Raw genomic sequence first — 11,962 nt, forward strand, 5'->3', positions numbered from 1 at the left:
ACAGGGACACAGCCACATCAATGTTTATAGCAGCACAATTCACAATAGCTAAACTGTGGAGCCAACCTAGATGTCCTTCAGTGGATGAATGGATAGAAAAAATGTGGCATTTATACACAATGGAATATTACTCAGCATTAAAAAAGAACAAAATCATGGCATTTGCAGGTAAATGGATGGCATTGGAGGAGAAAATGCTAAGTGAAGTCAGCCAATCCCAGAAAAACAAATGCCAAAGGTTTTCTCTGATATGAGGCGGATGACTCATAGTGGGGTAGGAAGGGAGAGCATGGGAGGATTAGATTAATTCTAGATAGGAAAGAAGGGTGGGAGGGAAAGGGACGGGGAAGGGGATTAGCAAGAATGATGGAATGTGATGGGCATCATTATACAAAGTACGTGTATGAAGACTTGAATTGGGTGTCAACATACCTTATCTACAAACAGAGATATGAAAAATTGTGGTATATATGTGTATTAAGAATTGTAATGTAAAAAAAATGTACATGTATAACGGCATAAATTGACGTGAACATACTTTATTTACAGAGATATGAAAAATTGTTCTCTATATGTGTAATAAGGATTGTAATGCATTCCACTGTCATTGTGTATTTAAAAAATAATAAAATCAATAAAAAAAGAAATTATGCTAAATAGCTACCAGATTGCTAAAATCTCAGGCAGCTATAAAAATGAATGATGATGTCTATAGGATGACAGAATAGGAAACTCCAGCCCTTATCTCCCCCTACAGAGGGACCAACGTGGGTATTTGAAGAAAACCATTATAAATCAGTATTTGTCAGAGTTTCAGAGAAGCCCAGAGATTCTGGTGTAGTGAATGGAGTGGCAGTAGTGCAAAGAGAGGGGGCGACACAAAGAGAGAGAGAAATACGGGACAAATTTGGTACACAAACCCTGTGGAAGGCAGTCTGTACCAAGTTGATGCAAAAACTGCTCAGAGAGCTGTGGTTTAAAATGCACTTGGTGTTTATCAACTTCTTTTTTTAATTGATTAAAAAAATGGCAGTGGAATGCATTACAATTGTTATTACATGTATACAGCACAGCTGAAAAAATGAGGTAAAGATCCAGCTTGAGGACTTTATGCTGAATCTTTTTCATATGGGAACCTGAGAATCCCAAGCAGATATTTCCATAGTAAGTAGTGCTTACTGTGTGACCTAAGGTGCACTTGGCAAAGCATGATCCCAAATCAGTTATAGGGAATAGTGGATCCAGCTGGATCAAAGACAGAGGCCCAAGCCAGTTGCAGTGGGATGTACCTATAATCCCAATGATTTAGGAGGCTGAGGCAGGAGGATCACAAGTTCAAGGCCAGCCTCAGCAATCAGAGAGGCCCTAAGGACTTAGTGAGATGCTGCCTCAAAATAGAAAATAAAAAGGTCTAGGGATGTGGCTCCGTGGTAAAATGCCTCTGGGTTCAATTCCCAGTACCAAAAGAAAAGAAAAGAAAAAAGAAAAAAGACGCAGAAGAGTGCAACCTGAATGAAAATGATCAGGGGAATTGGCCAGACAGGCAAGATCACATTGGGGACAGGAGAGTGCAACCTTATATAGTTTTTAGCTCTGTGGTGTAAATGACCAACTGAAAATGATCTGGAAAAATTGGTCAGGTGGGCATGATTATATTTGAGACAGAGACTCAGAAATTCATATTTGGTGATGTGGAGCAACAGGAGATTAAATCTGCAGTGCATTATCCATCCAGAGAGACCTATCACCTCACTCTAGGAGTAGAACTCTGAGAGGACTCTAGAAATCCAGTTACCCAGCCAAGGTCAGTCTCTACTTAGCCCTAGGGATGCAAAGATTTAATCACTCTGGAGTAGTTACTCCAAACAAAGGTCCAAAGTTCTGTTTAGAGTTTCACCCCAGCAGACTGAAATTCCCAAATAAATCTCGGCACCTCTTCCAACCAGGGAGAACAGTAACCTAAGACAAAGTCCTAATAGAAGGTACTTCCAGTTCCATCCTCCCTCTACTGCTATGCAGAGAAGCTGAGAACCGTTTCAACCAGCTAAATATCCAATGCACTCCAACAGGCAGAGTGGTAAAAAACACAAAATGAGGTTGGATTTAATGTAATCCAGTCCTCTCTTTGAAGAGGCGCAAAGCTTAAGAAGTAAGGGACAGAAGGGCAGGCTGGAATAGGATGTAAATACTCAATGTCAGCTGCCTTAGTAGAAAAATACAAGTATTTTTTCTTTTGAGAGAGAGAGAGAGAGAGAGAGAGAGAGAGAGAGAGAGAGAGAGAGAGAATTTTTTAATATTTACTTTTTAGTTTTCAGTGGACACAACATCTTTATTTTATTTTTATGTGGTGCTGAGGATCCAACCCAGTGCCCCGCACATGCCAGGCGAGCGGGCTATCGCTTGAGCTACATCCCCAGCCCTACAAGTATTTTTAATTGAGATTTTTTTTATTATTATCATCAACTTTTTAGTTGTTTTCTGGTTATATTTGCTAATTGGTTCATCTATCTATCAATACCTTTACACATATGTTTCTGTTCTTTTTCCCATTTTATTAACATTTTACTTTTCATTCTATTTTTCTAAGAGGTGGTGACATTTGTTTTAGGTGTTTTTGTTTTTCATATTGTGGAGGGGTTGGTGTTGTTCTGCTCCACTTGTTTGATTGTTTTATCACTCTTATTCTCCTCATCTCTCACTCTAACATATCTTGTTCTCTCTCTTCTTCTCCTTTACTTCCTCCCTCTTTGATGCCTTCATGGGCTATCATGCTTCTACTTTTTCTCCTCTCATTTTTCTTCTCTCTGCTTTTTGCCATTGTACCCAACTTCTTTACTCTTGATGAAATGTATTGTTAACATCTTTTTAGTCCTTGTAGTCTACCCATTTGGGAAATGAAATAAGATGATTCAGAGGGAAACCACCTTATCATGGCAGCTCCCCAAGAGTGAATCAAAACAATAAATTGGAGGTATTACAATACCTGATCTGAAATTTTACCTCAGAGCTCTAGTAACAAAACATCATGATGTTGGTGTCACAACAGACATGAAGACCTGTGGAATACAATAGAAGACCCAGAGACAAATCCATATAGATTCAGTCATATGATACTTGACAAAGGTGCCAAAAATATAAGTTGGAGAAAAGACAGCCTTTTAAAAATGGTGCATGGAAAACTGGATATCCCTATGCAGAAGAATGAAGCTAGATACTTATTTTTCACTATGCACAAAAAGTCAACTCAAAGTGGATCATAAATTTAGGAATTAGACCAGAAACTTTGCAACTGCTAGACTTTGCACTCCAACATATTGACACAGACACCAACTTCCTTAATGAGATCTCTAAGGCTCAAGAAGTAAAAGCAAGAATTAGTGTGATGGTGTTAAATCAGAAAGCTTCTTCACAGCAAAGGAAACAATTAAGGGCACAAAGAGAGAGACTATAGAATGAGAGAAAATCTTTGTCAGCATCTCTTCTAACAAGGGATTAATATCCAAAATATATAAAGAACTCAAAAAACTTAGCACCAAAACAAACAACAAAAACAAAAAGTCAAACCAAACTAAAACAGAAACAAAAATAAAAAACCCCAAATAGCCCAATTAATAAATGGATAAAGGAATTAAACAGATACTTCTCAGTAGAAGAAATATATATGGCCAACAAATATATGAGGAAAATGTTCCCTAGCAATCAGGGAAATGCAAATCAAAACTACATTGATATTTTATGCCACTCCAGTTAGAATGGCAGTCATCAAGAATACAAACAATGACAAATGCTGTCAAGGATATGAGGAAAAAGTACACTCATACATTATTGGTGGTACTGCAAATTAGTACAATCACATTGGCAAGCAGTTTGGACATTCTTGAAAAGACTAGAAATGGAACCACCTTGTGACCCAGCTATTCCATGCCTTGATATTTATCCAAAAGAATTAAGATCAGCATGCTACCACGATACAGGCACAAAAATTTGTTTATAGTAGTGCAATTCAGAGTAACCAAGTGATGGAACCAGCCAGGTTTCCATCAACAAATGAATGGATAAGGAAAGTGTTGTATACATACACAATGGAGTTTTACTTAGCTATAAGAAGAATGAAATTATAACATTTGCTGGTAAGTGGATGGAACTGGAGAACATCATGCTAAGTGAAATAAGCTAGAATCAGTGAAGGGTTGAATTTTTTCTTATATATGAAAGTTAGAGCAAAATAATGGAATAAAATCAAGGAGTCCCCATGAACACAGAAGGGAAATCAGTGGAGCAGAGGAAGGGAGGGACAGGAATAGGGAGGAACTGTGGATGAAATTGAGCAAATTATGCTATGAACATACATGAATGTACCACAGTGAAAACCACACATATGTATATAAACACAAATGGAACAAATTATATTCCATCCATGCATGATTATGTTAAAATGAATCCCACTATTATGTATAAATATAATGTACTGATGAAAACATTAAAAGAAGGAAAAGATGTTGGACACATATTAATAAAAAGGATGATCATTTGACACATTCTGTCACAACTGAATTAGGCCAATGTGACCATTATGCAGATAGAGGAGGGGGAAAGAAATTATATTCATGCAATGTAAAAATCAAGTCACGATCTCTCTGTATTCATTTTGCTTCTGCTCATATCTATACCAGTTACATTCAATTCTAGCTTAGATTCCTGGGATCAAACTCTTCTTGTAATGTGATTTGATATAATATAAACTTGGGGCATATCCTGTTCTTGCATTATGAGAGTTCTGCATATTTCCATAGAAAACACACATTTTAATGAAATCACTATATTCTTCACTGCTGTAGTCTGAAGAATGTCTGTCTTGTGGGATACATTTCAAACTCATACTTAGGAAGTTTGGATCTGCTAGTGATTTTGAGGGGTCTGAGAATAATAAATAATGGTTGAGATTTATATAATTCTAAGAATAATTGGGGGGTTTCCTGATTTTACTTTGTTTACAATTATAATTTTGTTTGGGTTTTTGCCTATTACATAGCTCTCCTTGTTTATCCAAGTGGCAACTCAATCACACCATTATAAAAAATGAATGTATAATTTTTACCAATATTTCCAACTTTCTGTGTTCTATTTGTAATACCAATTTACCCAAATACCGAGGCTTGTATCTTAGGGATTTTTATTTTTGGAGGGGTCTCTTTCCATCCCCTTTGTGAAACATTCTATTGAATCTTCCTGGCAATGTCTTCTGCATATGTTTGTTTCTTGGAACCACTCATAGTAGCCCTGTTAATTCAGAGCATTAAAAAAACAAATGTTCATTGTTGTAATTGCCTCCTGTGGCTCACCCTATCTCCATTTCTCTAACTGCCGTCATTCCTTCCAGTGCAACCATATTAATCTTTGTAAGTCTTCACTGTGGTGATTTCTGTGCCAAAATAAATAAGTAGAAATCTTGAGTGGCTAATGGGCCTCCCATAGTGAATGGAATCTTGATTTTGGCATTTGAGAAATTCCTGAACTGCACTGTTCCAAACTCGCCTCTGATTTGAGTATATGCTGCCATCCTGTGGGGAGAGACATTGGGACCTCACAAAGAGCCTGAATAACTCCCCAGGTGACATCCAGGGAAGGGAGACTGCAGTCTTTCTATGAACTCAGTAACTTGGAACTGAAATGCTACTAGATGACCTTTAAGACTCTAGCAGTGGCCTTTACATATCTTACTGATGTTTTTCCTGTCCAGCATTCTTTTCTACAAATAGCACCTTTGACACTATATAAGTCTTTACCTGTGGAGCATGAATTTTGTGTAGTATCCAGTATAGGTTCCAGAAAAAAAATAGGAAAGAGATTCACATCTATTCAACTTTTTATTATGCAAATATGTATTGCGTACCTATTCTATATGTCAGGTTTGGCTCTAAGGTGATACAGAAATAGTCTTGAAGAAAAGACATGGTATCTCTGCACTTTTGGAGCTTAGATTCAAATGTATGTGCATGCATGAATATGTGCTTATGTGTTGTGAGAAGATAGAAGATAGAAGCAAACAACAGTATGGTATTTCACAGGTGCTGTGGGGATTTCATAGGAATAGATTCTATAAATACAGGAAGGTCATCTTGATTTTCTGTTGGGGAAATGCCCCATTTGGTAGGAAACCAAAACATAGAAAATTATGCAGCTCCAGTAAGCAAATGTTATTATCATGAAAAAGATTGAAATTCAGGGCAGATAATTTCTTTTAGCTGCAAAGGTTGATCTCTGGGGAAAACACTGGGGAAAATAGATCTTTCAGTATTTAATCAGGTCCCTAGGATTTTCTAACTTATAATAACCCCTTGGGGCATATAAGCAGGTGGTTCTTTTGGCCATCTTCTACCCCATAGGATGGAGAGGACACACTGGGCAAAGCAACCACTAGAAATCATGATTTGTGTCTCATAACTTCTCAAACATTGGGAGACTAAGGGCTGTGCTCTGACTCTTTCAGTCCAAAACTCACAAAACAGTAATGACAACAATAGAACAGATGCCTCTTCAGGGATATTCATCCATAAAGTTAATCAGACCTATTTGGCCCTCCATGAGAATAGGGAAGAAGTATTAACAAGATCCTTTCCTGAAGTCCTGATGCAGAAGGGTGAGGGCTGAATTGTACCTGTGTTGCTATTCTTCCAAACCTTATTTGTGAGTCCAGTGAGTCCTTTAAAAGCCTCCTCTCCTCTCTCTCTCTCTACTGAAATTACCATTGACCCTGAGATTGGAAGGGGTTGTCCCTGCAGAAATGGATCTGAGATGCTGTAAGGCCAAAAGTAATAATTGGCTTCCTGAACCTTATCCCCTCAGAAATTGCTGTCTATGCATGTTTTAATATTCATCTGTATACATTCTCTCAAGCTTACAAAATGAAAAAAATGAAGACAGAAAATGGTGGGCTAGAATTCATCTCCCCATCTGGCTCTCAATCTCATTATACTGGGTCTGGGTGGAGAGAGCTGGCTTCTCCTTTTAATGTTACTATTTCTCCTTTTCTCACAGACTCAGTCCAGGGAGGAATGGCCTCAGGCAATGGCTCCTCAGTGACCCAGTTTATCCTGCTGGGTTTAACACAGCAGCCAGAGCTCCAGCTGCCTCTCTTCCTCCTCTTCTTAGGAACCTGCGTGGTCTCTGTGGTGGGGAACCTGGGCTTGATTGTTCTGAATCCTCACCTGCACACTCCCATGTACTACTTCCTCTTCAACCTTTCCTTCACAGATCTCTGCTACTCCTCCATCATTCCGCCCCCCCCCCCCCCCCCCCCCCCCCCGCCATGGCTGATGAGCTTTGTAAATCAGAACATCATCTCTTATGCAGAGTGCATGGCTCAGCTCTTTTTCTTTGCTTTTTTTGTAATTGATGAGTGCTGTATTTTGACATCAATGGCCTATGATCGATATGTGGCCATCTGTAAACCTCTGCTTTACAGGATCACCATGTCCCATCAGGTCTGCTTTGTGCTGATGGCAGGTGGGTATGCAATAGGGTTTACGGGTGCCATGGCCCACACTGGATGCATGATGAGACTCATTTTTTTGTGATGGCAACATCATCAATCACTACATGTGTGACATACCTCCTCTCCTGAAGCTCTCCTGCACAAGCACCTCCATCAATGAGCTGGTGGTCTTCATTGTGGTGGGTGTCAATATAATAATACCTAGTCTTACCATCTTTATTTCTTACACTTTGATCCTTTCCAACATCCTCTGCATCCATTCTACAAAGGGCAGATCCAAAGCCTTTAGTACCTGCAGCTCCCACATAATTGCTGTTTCTCTTTTCTTTGGATCATCAGCATTTATATATTTTAAATCTTCTCCTGCTGAATCTAGGGATCAAGATAAAGTATCCACAGTGTTTTATACCATTGTGGGGCTGATGATGAATCCTTTCATAGGAACAAAGATGTTCAAGTTGCATTGAGCAAGACTTTGAAGAAAAGGGTGCTTGTCTAAGTAGAATTTATATTGTTTATAAGTGGCAAATCCTAGTAAGGGCACGTGATATATAAAACTATGGAGAAAAAAAGTAAGAAATCACAATAAAATGTAATGTATTTAAATTATGGGAAATAAGTAGAGAAAGTTGCATGATAATAAATCCCAAAATGGTAAAATTGTGAGATTTCTGACTAGGACATATCTAGAATTCCTATGAAGTTGTGCCATGGAGATATTGACTTTGACAGTCAATCATCTACTCATTCATTTAACAAATCTCTGTTACGTATTATAGGGGATTCTGTTTTGAGATATTCCATTGTTTTTCTAAAGGAGAGATGTATAGGTGTGCTCATTTTGGTCTTTGGTCCCTTCTTAAGGGAATGTGGTAAAGAGAGGCCAAAGATTTTCCTGGGATCCTAATTTTTAAGGGCAGGAAACTGAAATAATCATTTATTTTAGCAACTAGAATGAAGACAGCCTGCATTGGATTTCACCTTAGGCAAGAATGTGGGTACAAAGACATGCTGTGTTTTCATTGGGAAGTTTACCAGAGATGTTTTTATCAATATTACCAGAGGAATTTTGGTCCTTTTCTCTGATAGATTTTAAACTTTCTAATTAGTTAGTGGCCTACGTGTACTCTTTATTGTTTCCATTCTTTCTTTTGTTTCAGAGGGAATGTATTTAAATTAATTTTTGCCAGGGTCATAATTTCAGGGTTCCCCACCTGTGGTGCATCCCGCACACGCAGGCAGACCTTGCCACATCTGCATGGGGAGGCTCTGGCTTTCATGTTACTCTGGGCAAGGCAAAGGATGCAGTTATTGCTTAAAGTAATAACAATGTACTTTGATTCATAAACCTTAAGTTTGCTTTCAGGATAATATAAGTAATATTGGTATTAAAATATTATAATAAAGTTTCACTAATAATATTTTTATATCCTATTATGTTTCCAAGTTTTAGGAGCTTTTTACTTCAAAAAGAAGAAAATAGGGCTGGGATTGTGACTCAGTGGTAGAGTGCTTGTCTTGCATGTGTGAAGCACTGGGTTTAATTCTCAGCACTGCATACAAATAAATAAATAAAAATAAAAAGGTATTGTGTCCATCCTCAACTAAAGAAATATTTTTTAAAAAAGAAGAAAATAACCATTTTTAACCTGTTTATGGGAATTAAAATACACTTTGATTTTTATGTTTTGGTACTAGAGATTTAACCCAGGGGTGCTTAAAAACTGAACTACATGCTCAACCCTTTTTATTTTGAAACAGTCTCACTAAGTTGCTTACAATCTTGCTAAGTGGCTGAGGCTTGCTTTGAACTTGGGATCCTCCTGCCTCAGCCTTCAGAGCCACTGGGATTACAGGAGTGTACTAACATGCCCAGCTTAATTATTCTTTTAAATTGTGCCTGGATGGGTACCTTTGTCCTAGAGGTAAAGTGTAGTTGAAAGAACATAGTATTTAAAGAGATTGAGGCTTTCCTGTCTCAGGTATTTGTGTGTACAATACTGAGCAGGCACTAACCTCTGTGTAACCTGAGATTTAACATCTTATATATAGAATGTCCATATAATTTGCTCTTTAAAATAAAAGTAAAGTGAAAATATACATTTAAGGTGTTCAATGAACTATATAAAATCCAAATTAAATAGATCCATTTGTTTTATTTTTCAAAATCTAAAGCTTTTGAAAAGTTAACATATTACATAAATTTACATTTTATCTTCCTTCCCTCACTGTGTTTTGTAGTACTGCCTTATTAAGCACCTGTTTGAAGACTTCATTTCAGTTACGTAAGTCAAATTAAGTCTCAGCTATGATTTCTCACTGGAGGAATATAAATGTGAAATAAAATGCACAAAATTAAACTGTCTATATTGATGTTTTGGCATATGCATACAATTGTGAAACTATCAACACATTCAGATGGTTCCTTCAGGCTGCTCTAACAGAAATGGCACAACAGCCACTTACTTCTCATAGTTTTGAAGTCTGGGAAGTCTAAGGTCAAGAAAAAGACGTGTTTGGTGTCTGGTAAGGGCCGCTTTCTGGTTCATAGATGGCTGCTGTGGTTTGATTTTATCCCTCAAATTCCATCTGCAGTGAAACATTGTTGGGAGATGTCTGGGAGCGTATGGGGAGCTGTCTGGGTAGCGAGGGCACCAGCCCATCTGTTGTGAGGGTGCCAGCATTTGGCAAGGACTTTCTCACTATGTTGAAACCTGGTGAAAGAGCAGAGGGGCAGGAGAACTATAGAGAGAGTGCACAACCACAGTCCTTTCAGAATCAGCATCAATTTGTCCTTGAGAACTGTTCTCTCATGATCTAATCTGTTCCCAAATCAGCCCTGTGCATCTTGAAAACCCTCCTGTCCTACCCTGTCCGTCCCCTAGTTCAGTCCCTAAGAAAACACTAGCCAGTTTTGTGTCATTGTCGGTTCTTTTGCATTTTCTGGTATAATACAGAAATAAAATGTTATATGCAAATTTTTTGTCTTGCTTCCTTCACTTGCTGTAAATATTTATATATTCTTCCAAGTCGTTGGGAGTACTTAACTACCAATAAACTTGTGGGCAGTGAAATTAAAACAATATCACTTAGAATCACTAAAAAATTAATCTCACCATTATGTGCAACTATAAGCACCAATAAAAAAGGGGGAAAAATCAGGAGCAATAAAAGAATTTAACTACCTAGGTGTAAATCTAACAAAACATGTGCAGGGCTAGCATGCTAAAAATTGCATAATACTTATGAAAGATGTACAAGTTGTTTTAAATAAGTGGAGACACATAATTTTCATAGACTGAAAGAAAACACTGCAAAGGTATTAATTATCCTCAAATTATTAGTAGGATAAAAGATTTCTATCAAAATCTCAGCAAGATTTTTTTGTATAATTTTTATACAACTTTATGTAGAAAAACCAACTAACTAGAATAGCAAATAGATTTGAAAAAAACAAACAGAATAAAATAGCAAAATACCATTCTAGTTGATTTTAAAAGCTATATAACTAATGTGGTCATGGCTATATTGTATGAATTCAGGGTAGATACATTACTCAATGGAAGAGAATAGACAACCCTAAAATAGACCCACAGAAATAGATTTTTCTCTTGAGCTGTGTTGAGTTCCAGTGAGCATGAATTTTGAAAAAGGTGCAAAATTTATTCAATAGAAGAAAAAGAATCTTTTAAATAAATGCAGTAGAGGGATAGAACATCTATAGCCAAAAAGATTAACCACATTTTAAGTCACCTTATCAAAACATTAAGCCAAAATGGGTCACAGACATATACAAAGCATAATCCACAGAGTTTTTAGAAAAAAATAGGGTAAAAATTTTAGGATATAAGGCTAGGCAAAGGTTTTAGATTTGACATCAAAAGCAAAGCATGATCCAGAATTGGGAAAATATCATCAAGTAGACTTCATCAAAATTAAAACCTTTTGATCTACAAAAGGCCTTATTTAAGGATTAAAAAAGACAAGCTACAGGCTGGGAAAAAATATTGGTAAACCATATATTCATTAAGGGATTTATTGGAATGTATCTAGAATTTAAGGAAAAAACGCTCAAAGCTCTGCAGTTTAAAAATTACAAATCTTGTTAGAAAATGGGCAAAAAATATGATGACACAGTTCATGAAGAAGACATACACCACAACAAAAGTGCTGAAGAAAATATCATTAGCTATTAGGGATGTAAAAATTAAAACCCAAACAAGATACCACCCATGAATGGCACATAACACATGAAAAACAATCCATATTATTTTAGTTATGAGCATATGCAAATTAAACCTAAAGAGAAATCCATTATAAAGGCTGACCATGGTCATTTTCATGACTGAAACGACTGAAGAAGCATTGGTGTGGGGAACTGGACCTCTCCTGCACTGCTGTTTGCAGTATAAAATGGCAAACACTTTGGTAAAAAACTATGAAGATGTAAAAAAGTATAATTAAACA

The 11,962-nt window shown here is 37.1% G+C and overlaps 1 pseudogene; it reads left to right on the forward strand.

Moving 5' to 3' along the window:
- Window positions 1–7,049: 7,049 nt before the first annotated feature.
- LOC114088911 (olfactory receptor 8B3-like) lies at window positions 7,050–7,994 on the forward strand (annotated as a pseudogene).
- The last annotated feature ends 3,968 nt before the right edge of the window (window positions 7,995–11,962 follow it).

This window comes from Marmota flaviventris, chromosome 9 (genome assembly GCF_047511675.1).
Source record: "Marmota flaviventris isolate mMarFla1 chromosome 9, mMarFla1.hap1, whole genome shotgun sequence".
Taxonomy (NCBI): domain Eukaryota; kingdom Metazoa; phylum Chordata; class Mammalia; order Rodentia; family Sciuridae; genus Marmota; species Marmota flaviventris.